We start from the raw sequence: 14,479 nt of genomic DNA, 5'->3' as shown, positions 1-14,479 counted from the left end.
TGCTGTCTCAGAGATTAACTGGTTCCTGCTTCCCTACTGGTCCAGTGACTGCCTCCTATCCCTTCCACAGGCCAGCCTCAGCCCACCTTGGTTCTGTATATCCCTCCTAACACCTTCAGAGGGGCCCAACTCATACATGAAGTTTGCCGTCTCCCATTCCCTCCGCTGCCTTTTTTTCAAATGTGTCCCTTTTTCCTTCATTTACATCAGTGACAATTCCTGCTGCTTAGTGTGGCTGCTCCAGCACCCCTCACCTGCCTCCCCAAGGGAGCAATTGCTCCAGTACATCATGCAGGTGTGCAAACAGCTGGATGCTGGAAGCACTTGGCCAAAATTTCTCTTCTGAACGAATCAAAGACCACAAAAAGAGATGTGTCTAGGAAAAAGTTGACTTATGCTAGTCTTATTGTTATTGATTTCTACTAAAGGTACAGTAATTTGGTCTTCCTATTTTTTATAACTCTATCATGCATTTGTTTAAAAAATGAAGGGTTTTTGGTGGAGGAGACCAAACTAATTGGGCATTTGAGCTAAGTTTGAGAGAAGATACTGGTATTTTGAAAGTTAGTTTTGGACACAGATAAATTTTGATTTGGGTGATTTTGGAATAGGACTTAAAAATACAAAAAAAAAAAAAATAAAATTACTAACATTGCTAAAAAAAGTGACCTTGCTGAAAACAAGAAAAATGGGAACATCTTTTCAGAGTGATTAAGTAACTCCAAACAGTAAGATAGGTCAGTTTGGAAAGAATGAAAAGGGTCAGGCTGGATCCAGAATAAACTACTTTGCTTAAAATCTGCTTAAAAATATTGCTCTGGGTTGAATCTTACTGAAGGTTATATAAAAATAAATAAATGTCTCCCCAGCTCTACTTTACACAACACTGAGAAACACTAGAGGTGGACTTGCAGACTTTTGAATGGAGACAACCCTATTTTTGTACAGTACAGAAAGAAAGAGACAGTCATGGCACAGCAGAATGTACAACCTCTAAAGAAAAGAACAGAGGAAAAAAGAAATAGAGTGAGAAAGGATATGTCCTGTCAGCAAAAAGGAAGCCTACGTAATATATATTTGTTTTATGGTGATATGTTTTATTAACAACATTTTAACCACTGTTTGGGCTTGTTTAAACACCAGTTTTATACAGATTTAACTAAATCGGTTTACAAAACAATTGAATTAAATCAGGCAATATCTGAGAGCACAGGCACCTGTATCGTAAGTGTTTATATTGGCTTAGCTTGTGTCAGTAAATCATCCTTCCTTTACTGCCTGGCTTCTTCCCACAGCAGTTGCTTGATTGCATTGCAGGTGGCTTTGCCTCCCTCTTGCCCTCTGGAATCTGACTCCATTCCCCTGCAGCAGAACAGCCATAAGCTGGAAGTACACGTGCAATGAAGGCCTGTTGCCCTGGTGGGCTTTATGGGAGGTGGTTCCTGAGGAGGGGAAACAGGCAGAGGGGATGGCCAGCAGCTTTGCAGATGCAATGCCTGCATCACCTCAGAGATGCAGCTTGCAGCTGACTACGGTGGAGCCCTGGCTTACCCAACATCTATTTTAGCTGCAGGAGCTCAACCCAAGCAAAAAAAGTTGTGGTTTTTTTTGGTTTTGTTTTTCAGAAAGTGAGCAGTGCATGTGAAGATGACATTTCTTCATGTTTTGCCCCTGTGCTGGTCCCTCCTGACCTAACATGTTCTGTGAAAATGTCTCTTTGCCTAGGTCACAGTGATACCATTGTTAGACAGTTTCCTTTGCCTCTTCACTAACAACTGAAGCACAGGCCACAGAGACCTGTGGAGCAGCGAGCGTCCCTTGAAAACCAGCCTCCGTTGGTCAACATACCTGACATTTTTGTACCTTCCTGTGCTTTACTTGTTGCTGGACCCACATATCAGCAGGTGACATGTCAGCCTTGACCTATGGCTCATGCATAGAGGGGAAGAGAGTGGCCAGGGTCTGTGGTGGAGACAGGCAATTCCCAGTGCCTGTCATGGAGGATCAACTGCCTGGCACTCAGCATATCTTCTGGTGTATCAGTGAGGGTGCTGCCTGTATCCTGGTGTTCACAGGTGATGTTGCTATGTGGAAAAACAGGGAGCTTTCCTGCATGATGACAAGTGCACACCTGTTAGAAAACACTTGTGTAGGCCTTCAGCAGGGATGGAGAAACATGTGAGCCCCAACATGTTGTGACTCTCATCAGTGCCTGGGGAACATTATTTTTGTAGTGTCAGTTCTGTAGTGACCAGTTGCAAATACCTCGTGCAGTGCAGGACTGGTGCCCCAGGGATGGGGCAACCCTGCTGGCATGGTTGGTACATACAGACTGGGGAATGAGACACTGGAAAGCAGTGCCATGGAAAGGGACCTGGAAGTCTTGGTTGATGGCAAGCTGGACATGAGCCAGCAGTGCCCTGGGAGCCAGGAGGGACAACCCTGTCCTGGGGGACATCAGGCACAGCATCACCAGCTGGGCAAGGGAGGGGATTGTCCCCTCTGCTGTGCACTGGTTGGCCTCACCTCGAGTGCTGTGTGCAGTTTTGGGTGCCACAATAAAAAAGATACTAAGAGAACATCCAAATGATGGTAACGAAGATGGTGATGGACCTTGAAAGGAAGGCGTGTGAAGAATGGCTGAGGTTACTTGCTCTGTTCAGCCTGGAGGAGACTGAGGAAAAACCTCACTGAAGTAACAACCTCTTGTGAGGGGAAGAGGAGGGGCAGACATTGATCTCTACTCTGTGGTGACCAGTGACAGGACGCAAGGGAATGACCTGAAGTTGTGTCAGGGGAGGTTTAGGATGGGTATTAGAAAACGGTTCTTCACCCAGAGGGTGTTTGGGCACTGGAACACGCTCCCCAGGGAAGCGGTCACAGCACCAGCCTGGCAGAGCTCAGGGAGCGTCTGGACAATGCTCTCAGGCACAGGGTGTGACTCCTGGGGATGGTGCTGTGCAGGGTCACGAGCTGGACTCGATGACCCTTGTGGGTCCCTTCCAACCCAGCGTACTCTGTGACTCTGTGATCCGACCGGCAGCCGGTTCCGCCGGTCCCTGGGGCTCTGCGGGGCCCTGTTGTGGCGCAGGGCAGGGGGACGCCCAGGGCCGCTCCCGCGGGCGCTCGGCGGGGCCTGGCCCGGCCCGGGGCCGCCCCTCAGCGCGGGCCGCGGGGCCCCGCGCCGCACCGGGGGTCACCGGGCCGGCGGGCGCCCCCTGCCGGGCGGCGCTGCGCGGAGCCGCTCCCGTCCCTTCGGCCATCCCCGCTTCGCACTTCCCTGCCCGCGCCCCGCCGCTGCGGCCGGCCAAGATGCTCTCCCTCACTAGGCCGTCCTTCTCAATCTGGTACCTATCAAGCTAAATGAGGCATAATTAGGAATAATTATGACATGACATGGTCTGGAATGAGAAGCAGATGGGGCTTCCCCCAGGATGCACCAGGTTGGATTTCAGGGACGAGAGAATGGGGACAGAGCGGGGACACAGAGCAGTCTGTCTTGGTTTCCTACCAGTTGTCCCCTCCACTGATAAGGGCCAGAGACACTGTCCCAGCCAGTAGGGTGCTGCAGCAAGACCTGGGATGTGGGGACTGTGCTGTGAGACACCTGTCTTGGCCACGCTGGCTGCTCTGTAGTGGCTTTATTCATTGTCTGTTAGAAGAGTGAAGCAGCATCTGAGTTTGGCCATGTGTGCTGTCCGTCTGAGTCTTTCTATGCAGTATCAGTAGAATATGAAGTTTTTCTCTAGGAAGTAGGTGGAAGAGAGAGAAGTGAGGGGTATTGGCTCATTGGTACAAGCAGAAACCTCTGGTGCTGAATGGTTGAAGCCAGGAAGGTGTTTTCACACATCCTTTGTGTCCCTTCTGAAGGACACTCAGCTCTGTGTTGTAGGGTGGGCTGGGCAACAACACGGGAGAGGTGCTGGGAGCTGCTAGGAAGAGGGATATTTAAGGGAAACAGCCTTTGGCTCTTCAGGTCAGATGTTCCTTTGAAAAGGCATAAGGAGGAGACCCCATGTTTCTGGCACATTTATTTACCTTGATGCCTGTGCAGGAGCAGAAGAGAATATAGGTTTAGACTGGAGATGTGTGGTACAGTGGATCCACATGGATGTGTTGTGGAAGGCTAAAAGCATGAATTGACATGTAAGCATCCATTTCTCATTAAAAACCAATGTCATCCACAAGAAAATCCAGGACTAACTAAAGGAAGCTATAACCACTCTCTTTCCCATTACAACAGTATGTCATGTTGGAAGGCTTTATTCCTGGCATTCTGTTATGCTCATAACAAAAATCTGGATACATCCCCCTGTGGAGAGAGCCAAACCTCAGCACACAGGTGGTGGTGCTGTCAGGGGGTGGAGTTCAACACCAAGTGAAGTGCTGCTTTTAGGTGCCTCTTGGGCTGCCTTGCTTCAGGAGCATGAGGGCAGCCTAGGCCAGGTCTCAGATCGGGTTGTTGGGAGTCAGGACACGAGGCAGTAGAGGAGCACTGTGCTGCTGTCTCCTTCACCTGTCCTCTGCTCTCCCAGCCATGCCCCCGAGGCAGTAGCTGACATAGAACGACTGGTTTTCTTTAACCCCTTTCTGTGTGACCTTGGCTGCAGGGAAAGCATCCAGAGGGACAAGTTTCTTCCTTTCCTGCGAGGGAAAATCTTGCTTGTTGCTGAGAGGCATTTCTCACTTAGTCTTTCAAGCAGCCATTCTTTAAGCTGCTCCTGCTTCTAGTTACCATAAGTACAGATTTGCTGTTTCCAGCAAGAAGCCTTTTTACTTCTGAAAAAATGAAGGCAAAGCAAGAATTTCCAAAGAGTTTTATGGGAGATGGGTAGGTGCACCCAGGAGTACTCGGGAGCTGCAGACTGGTTCTTCTTGGACATACAGTCATCCTGTGTCTGCTTCTGTCCTGCTAGTGTTGCTTGTGGCATCTCCAGCACCTGGAGATTTCCTGGAGATCTCCATGGTTGAATTCAGTCTGCTGACCACTACTCTCACCCCCTTAGGGTAAATTAGTTAGTATTGGCTCTTCCTGCTTGTTACAAGGTGTCTGCCATGTCTTATATGTAAACAAACAGCCCAGTTCAACTGTGGATTTGCAAAATAATTCCTCCTAAGGAGCTGCCTTTGTGCTTTGATAGTGATGGCTATAGGTTTTTAGTTTTCTGGGGCTTGGAAGCTCTGGCTTTACCAAAGTTGATGGGCTTCTTGACGAGTGGGAGTGAAAAGCAGTATTTCTGATTTTTCCTCTACAGGGAATTTTCAAAATGAAACTGAAAAATTACTTCTGGAAAATCAGTCTTGTCATCTCAGAGTTCTTTAGAAGTGCCATACTGTTAACACCTTTTCATACCAGAACAGCTGAAATATCTATTATTCTCATTTCATTTTCAAAACCACTAAAGGGAGGATTTTTAGAATCTCTTGAAACCTCTTTTCTGGAATAGCTGCTTCTGTTTCTTTTGTGGCGAGATATTTTAACACACTGATAGAAAGGGAAGGTGGATTCATCTTGTTCAACTTTACTCATGGAAAAGTTAAGCATTTAAGCACAGTTCGTCATTTGGGCTCCTTTTGCAGTCAGGGAGAGAAATACAATTCAACAGCATGATCTAGTGAGGTCATGCTGTAACAAGAAATACCTCTATTTCACAGAGCACTGAGTGAGTAGTGCTGCCCTCTTCTTGTTTGTTTTGTGATCAGGCCCACTGAATTGTCCTCTGGATGTTTCTGTTTCTTCCTTTTTTTGCTGTAGAGGGAACCCAAATGCACAGTTTTGCTCAGATGTCTAATTATTAGAAACCTTATATTAATGTGATGAATGTTACATCAAAGGTCTTGTTCAAATTTGAAAAAGGGAATGAAATATTTATGTCATTTGGACATTTTCAAAAATGTCCTCACTGGTAAATGCAGTCATCAGCATGCTCCATACCCCTCGAGTCTCTGTGCCCCTTGAGTGTGATAACTGAAGATTGGCTACTTCAGGAGATACTGCTCGGCTTCTCAGTGAGATATTGCTCATGAGCATAATGCTGTTTTCTGCTTATACACTGTGACACGTGCTGTGTTCACACACACTGACTGTGCTCCCCTTGGGCATCCTAGATAGCACTTTTTCTGTGATGGCATCTTTCATCATGTCCAGTTTTAAGAACTATCTTTATCAGCAAGACAAACTGGGAAACATTTTATACTAGAATCATTCTAAGAATAGAAATCTGCTGGCTATCTATGCAAGATGCCTCCTGGGTTTATTGCCTTGTGGAGTCTTCAGTCCTTTCTTGGAAGTACAGGTAGGCACCTGCTTTGAAGCAGATCAAACTGGAAGACTTCTCTGTGCTGCTGATTCACGTAGCCCCACAGGTTATAGACTTGTAGCAGTATATGTACCTTAACCATGCCCAGTGCTGGGTTCTGGAAATATTTCTAGATGAGTGTACTACAGTTTGCAGTAAATGAGGCAGAGTGGAGTCAACTCACATGAATAATGGTTATGAAATGGAAACCAATCTCACCTTCTCTGGACTGCTGGACATCCAAGGGTCAGCCACTGTAATTTAGATACAAATCAATTCAGAAAAGATATGTGTGCCTAAGGTAATATGATAATGCAAACTACTCCCCTTTCTCTATGTCTTCTCCACATTTTGGCACTTACCAGATGATACAGGAGCATGGCTATGGCTGGAAAAGTTGGGAGGAAGCACAGCATTAAGCATTCACTAAGCAGATAATCTAGAGGCTCCTGGTTACTGGCCATTCCCATGGTGGTTTTGTTCTCTTTTTGCCATCCTCAGTCATAGCAGCTCATAGGATGTGCACCAGTAAGGATATTTGCTGTTCAGCATGTGGCTGAGTTTCACCCTGAGACTTCAGTTGTCAGCAGTTTAAAGATTAGATGCCACCACTCTAAGTGAGTGTCAGAATCACCACAAAAATCACTGAGAAGTAAAAGACATAATCCCTTAGGAGCATCTCATTGATCCTCTCATGGTTCCCAAGCAGCACGTAGTAGTACTGCATGACTCTCTATTTCTTCAGATTAGTTGATTTAGTTACACATCCCTTGGGCTTTTCAGGGGGTAAATTTGTATCCTTGGAAGATGCAAGAGTCAAGTAAAAACTACTCCAAACCAGGCCAAACAACATTACTCACTTCAGCAAAGTGCAGGTGTCTCCTGGGTCTGGAAAAAAACTATTTCTGTTGGTCCTGCTGAAACCAGACCAATTCCACTGTTTCCAGTGGACTGTATGCTATGCATGGAGATCATTGCTGCTGGCATCCAGCATGGGGTCTAAATGCTACTGGGGAAAGATAGGGAAAGATCTTGAGGTTTTTTTCAAACCTAAATGATTCCATGGTTCTCTGACTTAAGTCTCCCAGATTCAGAGCATCTATCTCCCCCCAGCCAGCTGTTGAATGGGTGTGTCTGCATACAGCACCCTTGAGAATTGTTGACAAATGCTGTGCATATTGTTATGACTGATGCTCTCCCAAGGAAGCATTTTCTTTTCTCTTTATTTACTTAATTTCCCCCCTGCTCTACCCTCTACCCCTTCATGTCTTCTAAAATGTCTCTTGTTTTCTGATATTCAGTCTTTGAGGATGAGGTGGCTTGTCCTGATTGTGAAGGCATGGAGACAGCAGCCATACTACCAGGATATGTTGATGGGCATTTGCTCCAAAGAAAACCATTGAGAACAGTTCATTCATATTTTTGTTTGTTTGTTTATTTGTTTATTTATTTATTTGTTTGTTTGTTTAGTTGCATGGGAGGAAATGCAATGAATGGGGAGATTTGCCTGGTATTCAGCATGCACAGTCATTTTGGTATGAATTAAGGAGTTAATTTCAGTGTCATTTCTCCTATAGATGCAAAGCCCTCTAGTGGTCACTGAACATTTTGTTTTCATTTTTTTGAGTTTTATCCAAACGTATATGGTCATTTGTAAGGCTCATTTTGTGTGTGTGTGTTTTTAAGGAGGAATTTTGCAAATGTTGGTGTAACATTTTGTGAATAGTTTTCCCACACATTTTCATCAGTTCTTTCTATTAAGAGTGGTTTTGTTCAGTTGCTCAGTAATGTTTACTTGGAAAATTGGCTTGGCCTGAGAAGTGCCATATTTACTCTGCAGGCAATGGAAACTGATGGAAGCTGTTGCTGTGCAGTTAAAGAAAATCCAGGGTGTGTTTTTGAGTTATAATTAATTTCAAATTATCAACTACTGAAACTTCGACTTTGCCCAAACCCTTCCTTTTAAACCTCCATCTTGGAACCAAATTTTTAACAGCTCTCTATAAAGGTGGCTGAGTCTCTGGAGTAGAACAGGGGAAGTGGTGAAAGAAGGGGAGAGGAAGGATACATGAAGTGTCATGCAGTTCTACTGCATTTTCTAGGTGTCACCATTCCTTCAGCCTTCTTAAGCACTTTAGCTGTAGCAGCACCACTATCTGGCTGGTTTCCCCAGACTCTTAAAAACAAAAGATTGTCTGTGTTTGGTTAGACCAGAGGGACATGTCTTCTGGTGTCATGCCTCCAAAAAATGTCATGATCAGAAGTCAGTTCCTCTAGGTTAGACACACATCTTACTCTCCTGGTATGCTCATCCCTGTAATATCAAGCTATGGAGCACCTCTCTTTTTGCCTCTGAAAACCAAACCATCTTCATGTTGTTGTCAGACAACCACATTGTGTCTAAAAGACACAATGGATATAATCTCTGCCGATCCATCTGGAGAACAGGAGCTGCTCTACTTTAAGAAATCATAGAATACAGACAATTATGATGTAAACACTCTCCTCAAGATGTCTGTCATGGAGGATCTCTCATCTCTGTGTTCCTGGCACATCCCAGAAACCTCTGGAAGAAACTGTCTTCTTCTGAATGAGTGCGGCTGTGATTTGTGAGCTGGACTGGATGGTGAAAGACAGCAAGAAGTGGAAATCAAGAAGGAAGCAATGTGTTCCTTTTTTCCTAGCTGAGGAAGGAGGCAGCTGTCCCGTGTCACGAAGAAGCAAGAGTCAGCATGGAAGGAAAGAAAGTCTGACTTACAAGAGGAAAAGAGCACATACTGCTTGAGAGGGCATATGTGATTTTTTTGGTATTGGACATGCAGTAAGCTTTAGTGTGTGTGTGTGTGTTCATGTGCATACACACCTGGGGATCTTAAAAATTTGTTCCCAGGAGGTTCAGATAAACTTATGTCTTCTTACTTTTGGGAGCAAGGTGGCCATGCAGTCTCTTAAGGGTGCTGGCAGTGAGCTCCTTGCTAGGTGGCTCCAGGATGGAATGTGAATGATGCTGTGTGTCTAAGGTCAGCCTAGGAGCAGCTAGAGAGGAGAACTTGCTGCAGACTTGGGGTCAACCCAATCCTCCCATCATCATGTTGAGAACTGCAGCAGATGTGGATTGCTTGTTTTCTGGACATGAACCACCCCAATTTGATGACTGGAATGCTGTCAATTTGCACATAAATGGGTAAAACAATTATTGTGGTCACTTATAAAATTTCACTCTGGCAGATAGTTTGTATAAATTTCCTTATGACATGGGTTGTGTCTTCATCTTGTTGCTAAGTAAAAGCTGTAGGGGTTAGGAGGACACCTGGGAGCCAGGCTGTTCTCAGATCACTCTCTTGATTGTGAGTTAAGTGATTTCTTATCCGCAATTTCTCTCCTGCATCGAATAGCAATAATAGTCATTACCTGCCCTGCCAGGCTGCTGAGACAATTGAATAGTTAATCAATTTGATGATGGCATGATATTGCAAAGAAAGCAGATCTGGCCTTGATCTAGCTTTGGTGGAGAGGTATGGGTTATATAGTAGATTAGGATCCTGTCTGTGACATAGTACAAAGTTGATGGACTTGATGGCCCTTCTGTGATCAAATAATTTGTATAAAGCAGGAGAGTTCCCTTCTTATCACAGGCTTGTTAGCATTTTCACAATGATATGGCTTGGTTTGAACTGATGACCTTCCATGTTTTAGTCTCCTATGTTTTAGCCCCTTCCATGTTTTAGCCCCTGGTACATGCTAAAAAAAGGTTTTTTCTTTTCCAATCTCAGAGAAAATAAAAATCAAATCCCTAAAGAACAAAGGACTTAGAAGCACTGCAGAGCTGTAGGTAGCCAAGCCAAGCCGCTGGATGGCAAGAGAACTCTGAAAGCTTAGATTAAATTGCCTGCTTGCTGAACAACCCTCCTGAAGAGATGTCACCTTTCACTCAGAGGTGGAAAATTGTTCTCCTAAGTGTGAGCACTCATGCGTGAGAGAGGCAGCAAGGAGAGGGTGGAACAAGTCTAGTGAAACACTGCAGGCTCCTATGAGGAGCTGGGTGCACTGAGTTAAGCAATTTGCAGACACTGAAATGATCTGTGCTGACTTATGAGATTGCAGAAGAGGCTTGTGAAAGCCCTCTAACACAGTCATCTGGAATTAGGGGCTAGTGTGCCACTGAATTTTTCTCCTGAAGTCTGCAGAAGTATTGTAATTTGCATCCTAAAGGCAAATTGCCTTATATTTGGAGATAGTAGCCTCATCTTGAGAATGTATGTTCCTTTCCCATGAACTAAAACTTCGGGATCCATGAAAAAAACTCCATTACCTCCCTCTCTTCCCCCATAGCCAGTCACGATTTCATTTCCTCACACTGATGAGAACATCCTAGTGCCTATCTCCGAAGTGATCTTTGTCACCCTTAGCTCTGCTCTCCCAGCTGCTGCGGGGCCAAGGGCTGCTGGAATAACTGTAGTGCTGCCAGACCAGCTCCCACCAGGCAGGCAGAGCCTCCCTGTGTTCAATAAATTGTGCAATAGCCTTAAGCCATTATGCTGTGACTGCTACTCTTATTGTGTGACATTGAGGTCAACACTTAACTGCATTCACATATGTGTCTCTGTAGGTCAATGCAAATCAGCCCAGGAGGAACTTTTCCACTAACAATAACTGGAACTGGGGAAAGTGCTGCTTTCACCTGGGGTACTGCGAGGAATTGCTCTTTGCAGTCTGCTTCTCTCCTTCTGTGGCATGGAACTGGGGCAGGAATGGGGGAGGGCCCTCTTCCAGCTGAGCAACAAGAGAGAATTTGGCCTGTGTATGTTTTAGGGCAGTCACACTTCTGATGGTTTTCTGACAAAGCTTTTAATTTCTTTTATTGGTGTAATAATTGATCTCCTAACACTGCAGCCTGAGATGCTGCCAGGAATTTCCAATAGGCTCGGATTAAACAGCATGCAATTCCTCCATTCAGCTGTGATAACACTTCTCTGGAATTATCCTGTAGATGAGATCAGGGTGAGGTAGGCTACCTCTGGCTTGTGTGTAGCAATTCAGGGGAAATGGGAACACCTCAAAAGACATTGTTCAAGGATAACCTTCCCAGAGGGATATTTCTGCTTAATCCCTGGCACTTAGAATCTGGTTTTTATACCCTGCAATACACAAAGCTCCTAAAAACTCCCATCTATTACAAGATGCATGAATCCTGCTCTATATTTTGCTAAATTCTTAGCCTGAATTACATCTTCCAACAAGAAGTTCCACAAATTATTTAGATGCCACGTGGAAAACATTTCACTGTACTTGCCTCTATTGTAATTGAATCCCCTTCTCCTGTACAAGGCAATAGTTCTGCCTTCAACTTTCTTTGATATTTATTTATTGTTGGCCTCTCTTATTTGTTGCCTCTTGAAGCAAAGATAATGGTTATAATTTCTCTTTATGCCACAGTCTCTTTACTCATCTAGGTTTTTGCCCCTCTGTTTCTAGTTCAGTTTCTGTTACGTCTTTCTTGACATCCTGGTCTGACTAAAACTTGAGGCAAAATTAGTGGATGGCATTATTAGTGCCTGGGCTTCACATTAAAAGCTTGAAGGTAGAGTGCTCTTTCAAGTGGAGGTACATCACAGTTTTGTCTTCTGAGGGTACTTGCCCTCTTTGCCAGTTACTGATGCTACCACATATTTGGGTTATTTTATACTCTTAGAGGAAGAAATTGCCTAAGAGCTGTGATAACTTTAATTGCTTGTCAAGACATTTGCAAAAATGTAATAGTAGCTGGTGTTTGGCATCCAGAAAGTACACTCAGGTTCTCTAGGATGAATTATGCTGGAAGAAGTAAATTTGTCATCCTTAGCAAAATTATCAGCTTGCATTACTTTCCATAAAGATAATGATTTCAACTCAGTTAAGTGATTTCTATTTTTTAGACATGAAGTCCCTCATGCTCTCCAGTTAAATCCATCACATGCTTGGCATTGGCCTCAGAGATGTTACAAGGATGAAAACTTGCATTTACTGTGGTTAGTTCTTTTGTAAAGGATAGCAGACATTGCTGTGGGTGCCTAGGTTTCTATTTAATTGAGGGAAACAATGCTTGAAAAGGTACGGTTGGCTTAATCTCTGTGATGTCTGAGACATGGAAGAATGAATCACCAGGATGGAAGAATTGCTTGCTTTTTTTTTCCCCTGGTAACTCCCAGCATGGTGTCAGGCTGGAACCTGAAAATTTATAGCTTCAAACCAGCTGTGGATGTGTTAGATGCCACGTGGATTCCCCATTCACTTGCAGGTCAGACCGCACTGCTGGCATGCCATGTGTGGGCTGCTGTGGATACAGGAGCACAGTTATTTAGGAATTCTGAGCTGGTTTTCTGACCTCTCCCTTGGTTCATCTGCAAAACTTCCTTCCTCTTTTCTGGCAGTCATGAGACTTTGGGCAATTGTTCCTTTACAGATTTGGAGTAAATACATAGTAAAAATGCTGATGAGGAAAAAGACAAGGAATTAAATTCTCTAAGAAATAGTAAAAAAGTCTGAAGGACAAAGTTTGATGTGCCTGTCAATGGATATGGGTGGGTAGGAGGCTGCTGAGTTTATGATCTGTCAGACTGACCAGAATTGCTTCATTGTCTCTTCTTATTGCCCTCCTGGTTGGTATCCATCTGTTGTGTCTTGTCTTAGGATATTAATTTTGGCATGTAATTGCATCCCATAATCAAAAGGAAATAAAAAAGCTTTTAAGATGAATGAATATTGGAATTCAACCCCATCCATAAAGCACTCCAGTCCTCTTGCCATTCCTCAGCTCTGGTCCCAGTCTTATTCCTGGCTTTGCTGCTCTGAGATACCTCTCGGTATTTCTCACTTTACTTGTCCAAGATCCTAACATTCTGCTTCTTTCTTCTTGGCCAACATGTCTTATGTCACTGGCTGTGCACTGCCTCTGGTACTCCTGAGCAGAGCTGGAACTTCAGGGGTGTGTGATACGGTTTTTGCTTATGGAGGTCTCCTTGAGCTGTCATTGTGCTCCTGTTCAAAGGAAGTTGGCAGACAACAGTTTTGTTTTCAGAGTGAGTGGCTGAATATCTACTGTTTCCCTTCCCTTTTCTCTGTTGGTAGGCTTCTCCCCATTCAGCCCTCAGCTCTGAGACCCTTGGGAATCCTTACTTTTCATTACTTCCAGTTGGAAATCCTCACAGTAGGCTCTTCAGCCCAGTGAAGGTTTGTGGTGGTGAGGTTTGGCCTCAAAAATGCTTCTCGAGGTTGTGTTGTGGCAGGATAGACCCATTCTCAGACACCGGTTCTCTGAAAAGCTTATATTTGTACTTAGCTCTGTCATTGCACTGCAGGATACTCTAGACTGTGATTTATGAAAACCCTTAAAGCTGTATTTGAGCACTGGTTGAGGGTTGAGAGGTGAATTATACAATTAGAATTATTCTGAGGGGAAAATAATAATACAAGGTATATTTAAATGCAGAGAAATGAAGTGGGCGTGGAGTTTGGCAGGAAAATTAATGCAAGGTGAGAGTATTTCCGAGGTTCTCAGATATTTGCAAGTGCTCATGTAAAAAAAAATCTGTTGTGGATTTCTTTATGTCTTTAATTGCTGTTTGTCACAGGGGATTATCTCTGCATTGCAAGAAGGCACCAAAAGTTAAGGGCTTGAAGGACTACTTAAAGCACTGACAAAAACAGGTATGAAAGTGTGCCAGCTTAGAGTGGCTATTAATTAGAACAATGCAAAATTAGTGCATCTTGAGGAAAGACATGTAGAGCTGAAAAGTCAAGATAACCCTAAAATAACAGGTAACTACCTTATCAGAGTCTGTGGTCCTATATGGTCACCATCAACCTCATTAGTACATCATCATTTTGAATTAGCCTATTATTTGCAGAAACAGTTCTAACTTAAGAAACTGAGACGGTATGGAGGAGATAAAGAATTAAATTAAGCTTATGGATGCACAAATTGTTTTAAATTGCTGGGTATGAATTTCCTATCACATACAAAGTATTTTATCTTATTTGCCTCTTTTTCCTTCTACCCATCTGACACCTACTGATCTGACAACTACATTGTTCTTAAAAAAAAAAAGATACAGGAGAAGCAAGTTCTGTGGACAAGACACAGAGCTGTGTGGTTTGCTGACAAATCCAAAGCATGTGTGTGGTCTGACATGCACGCAGGT

At 44.1% G+C, this 14,479-nt stretch overlaps 1 protein-coding gene across 2 annotated transcripts in view; it reads left to right on the top strand.

Moving 5' to 3' along the window:
- The first annotated feature begins 1,817 nt into the window (after positions 1-1,817).
- The window catches only part of GSG1 (germ cell associated 1), a 75,055-nt gene continuing 62,393 nt past the window's right edge, over positions 1,818-14,479 (top strand). Inside the window, exons 1-3 of one of the 2 annotated variants that reach the window (XM_053942611.1) lie at positions 1,818-1,904; positions 13,768-13,811; positions 13,910-13,985. The gene's annotated coding sequence lies outside the window, so the exon portion shown is untranslated. The remainder of the gene's footprint in view (positions 1,905-13,767; positions 13,812-13,909; positions 13,986-14,479) is intronic. The other variant, XM_053942612.1, reaches the window with a different exon arrangement.

This window comes from Vidua chalybeata, chromosome 5 (genome assembly GCF_026979565.1).
Source record: "Vidua chalybeata isolate OUT-0048 chromosome 5, bVidCha1 merged haplotype, whole genome shotgun sequence".
Lineage (NCBI taxonomy): Eukaryota > Metazoa > Chordata > Aves > Passeriformes > Viduidae > Vidua > Vidua chalybeata.
The sequence above is the reverse complement of the archived record's forward strand: the minus strand, read 5'-3'. Positions and strand labels throughout refer to the sequence as shown.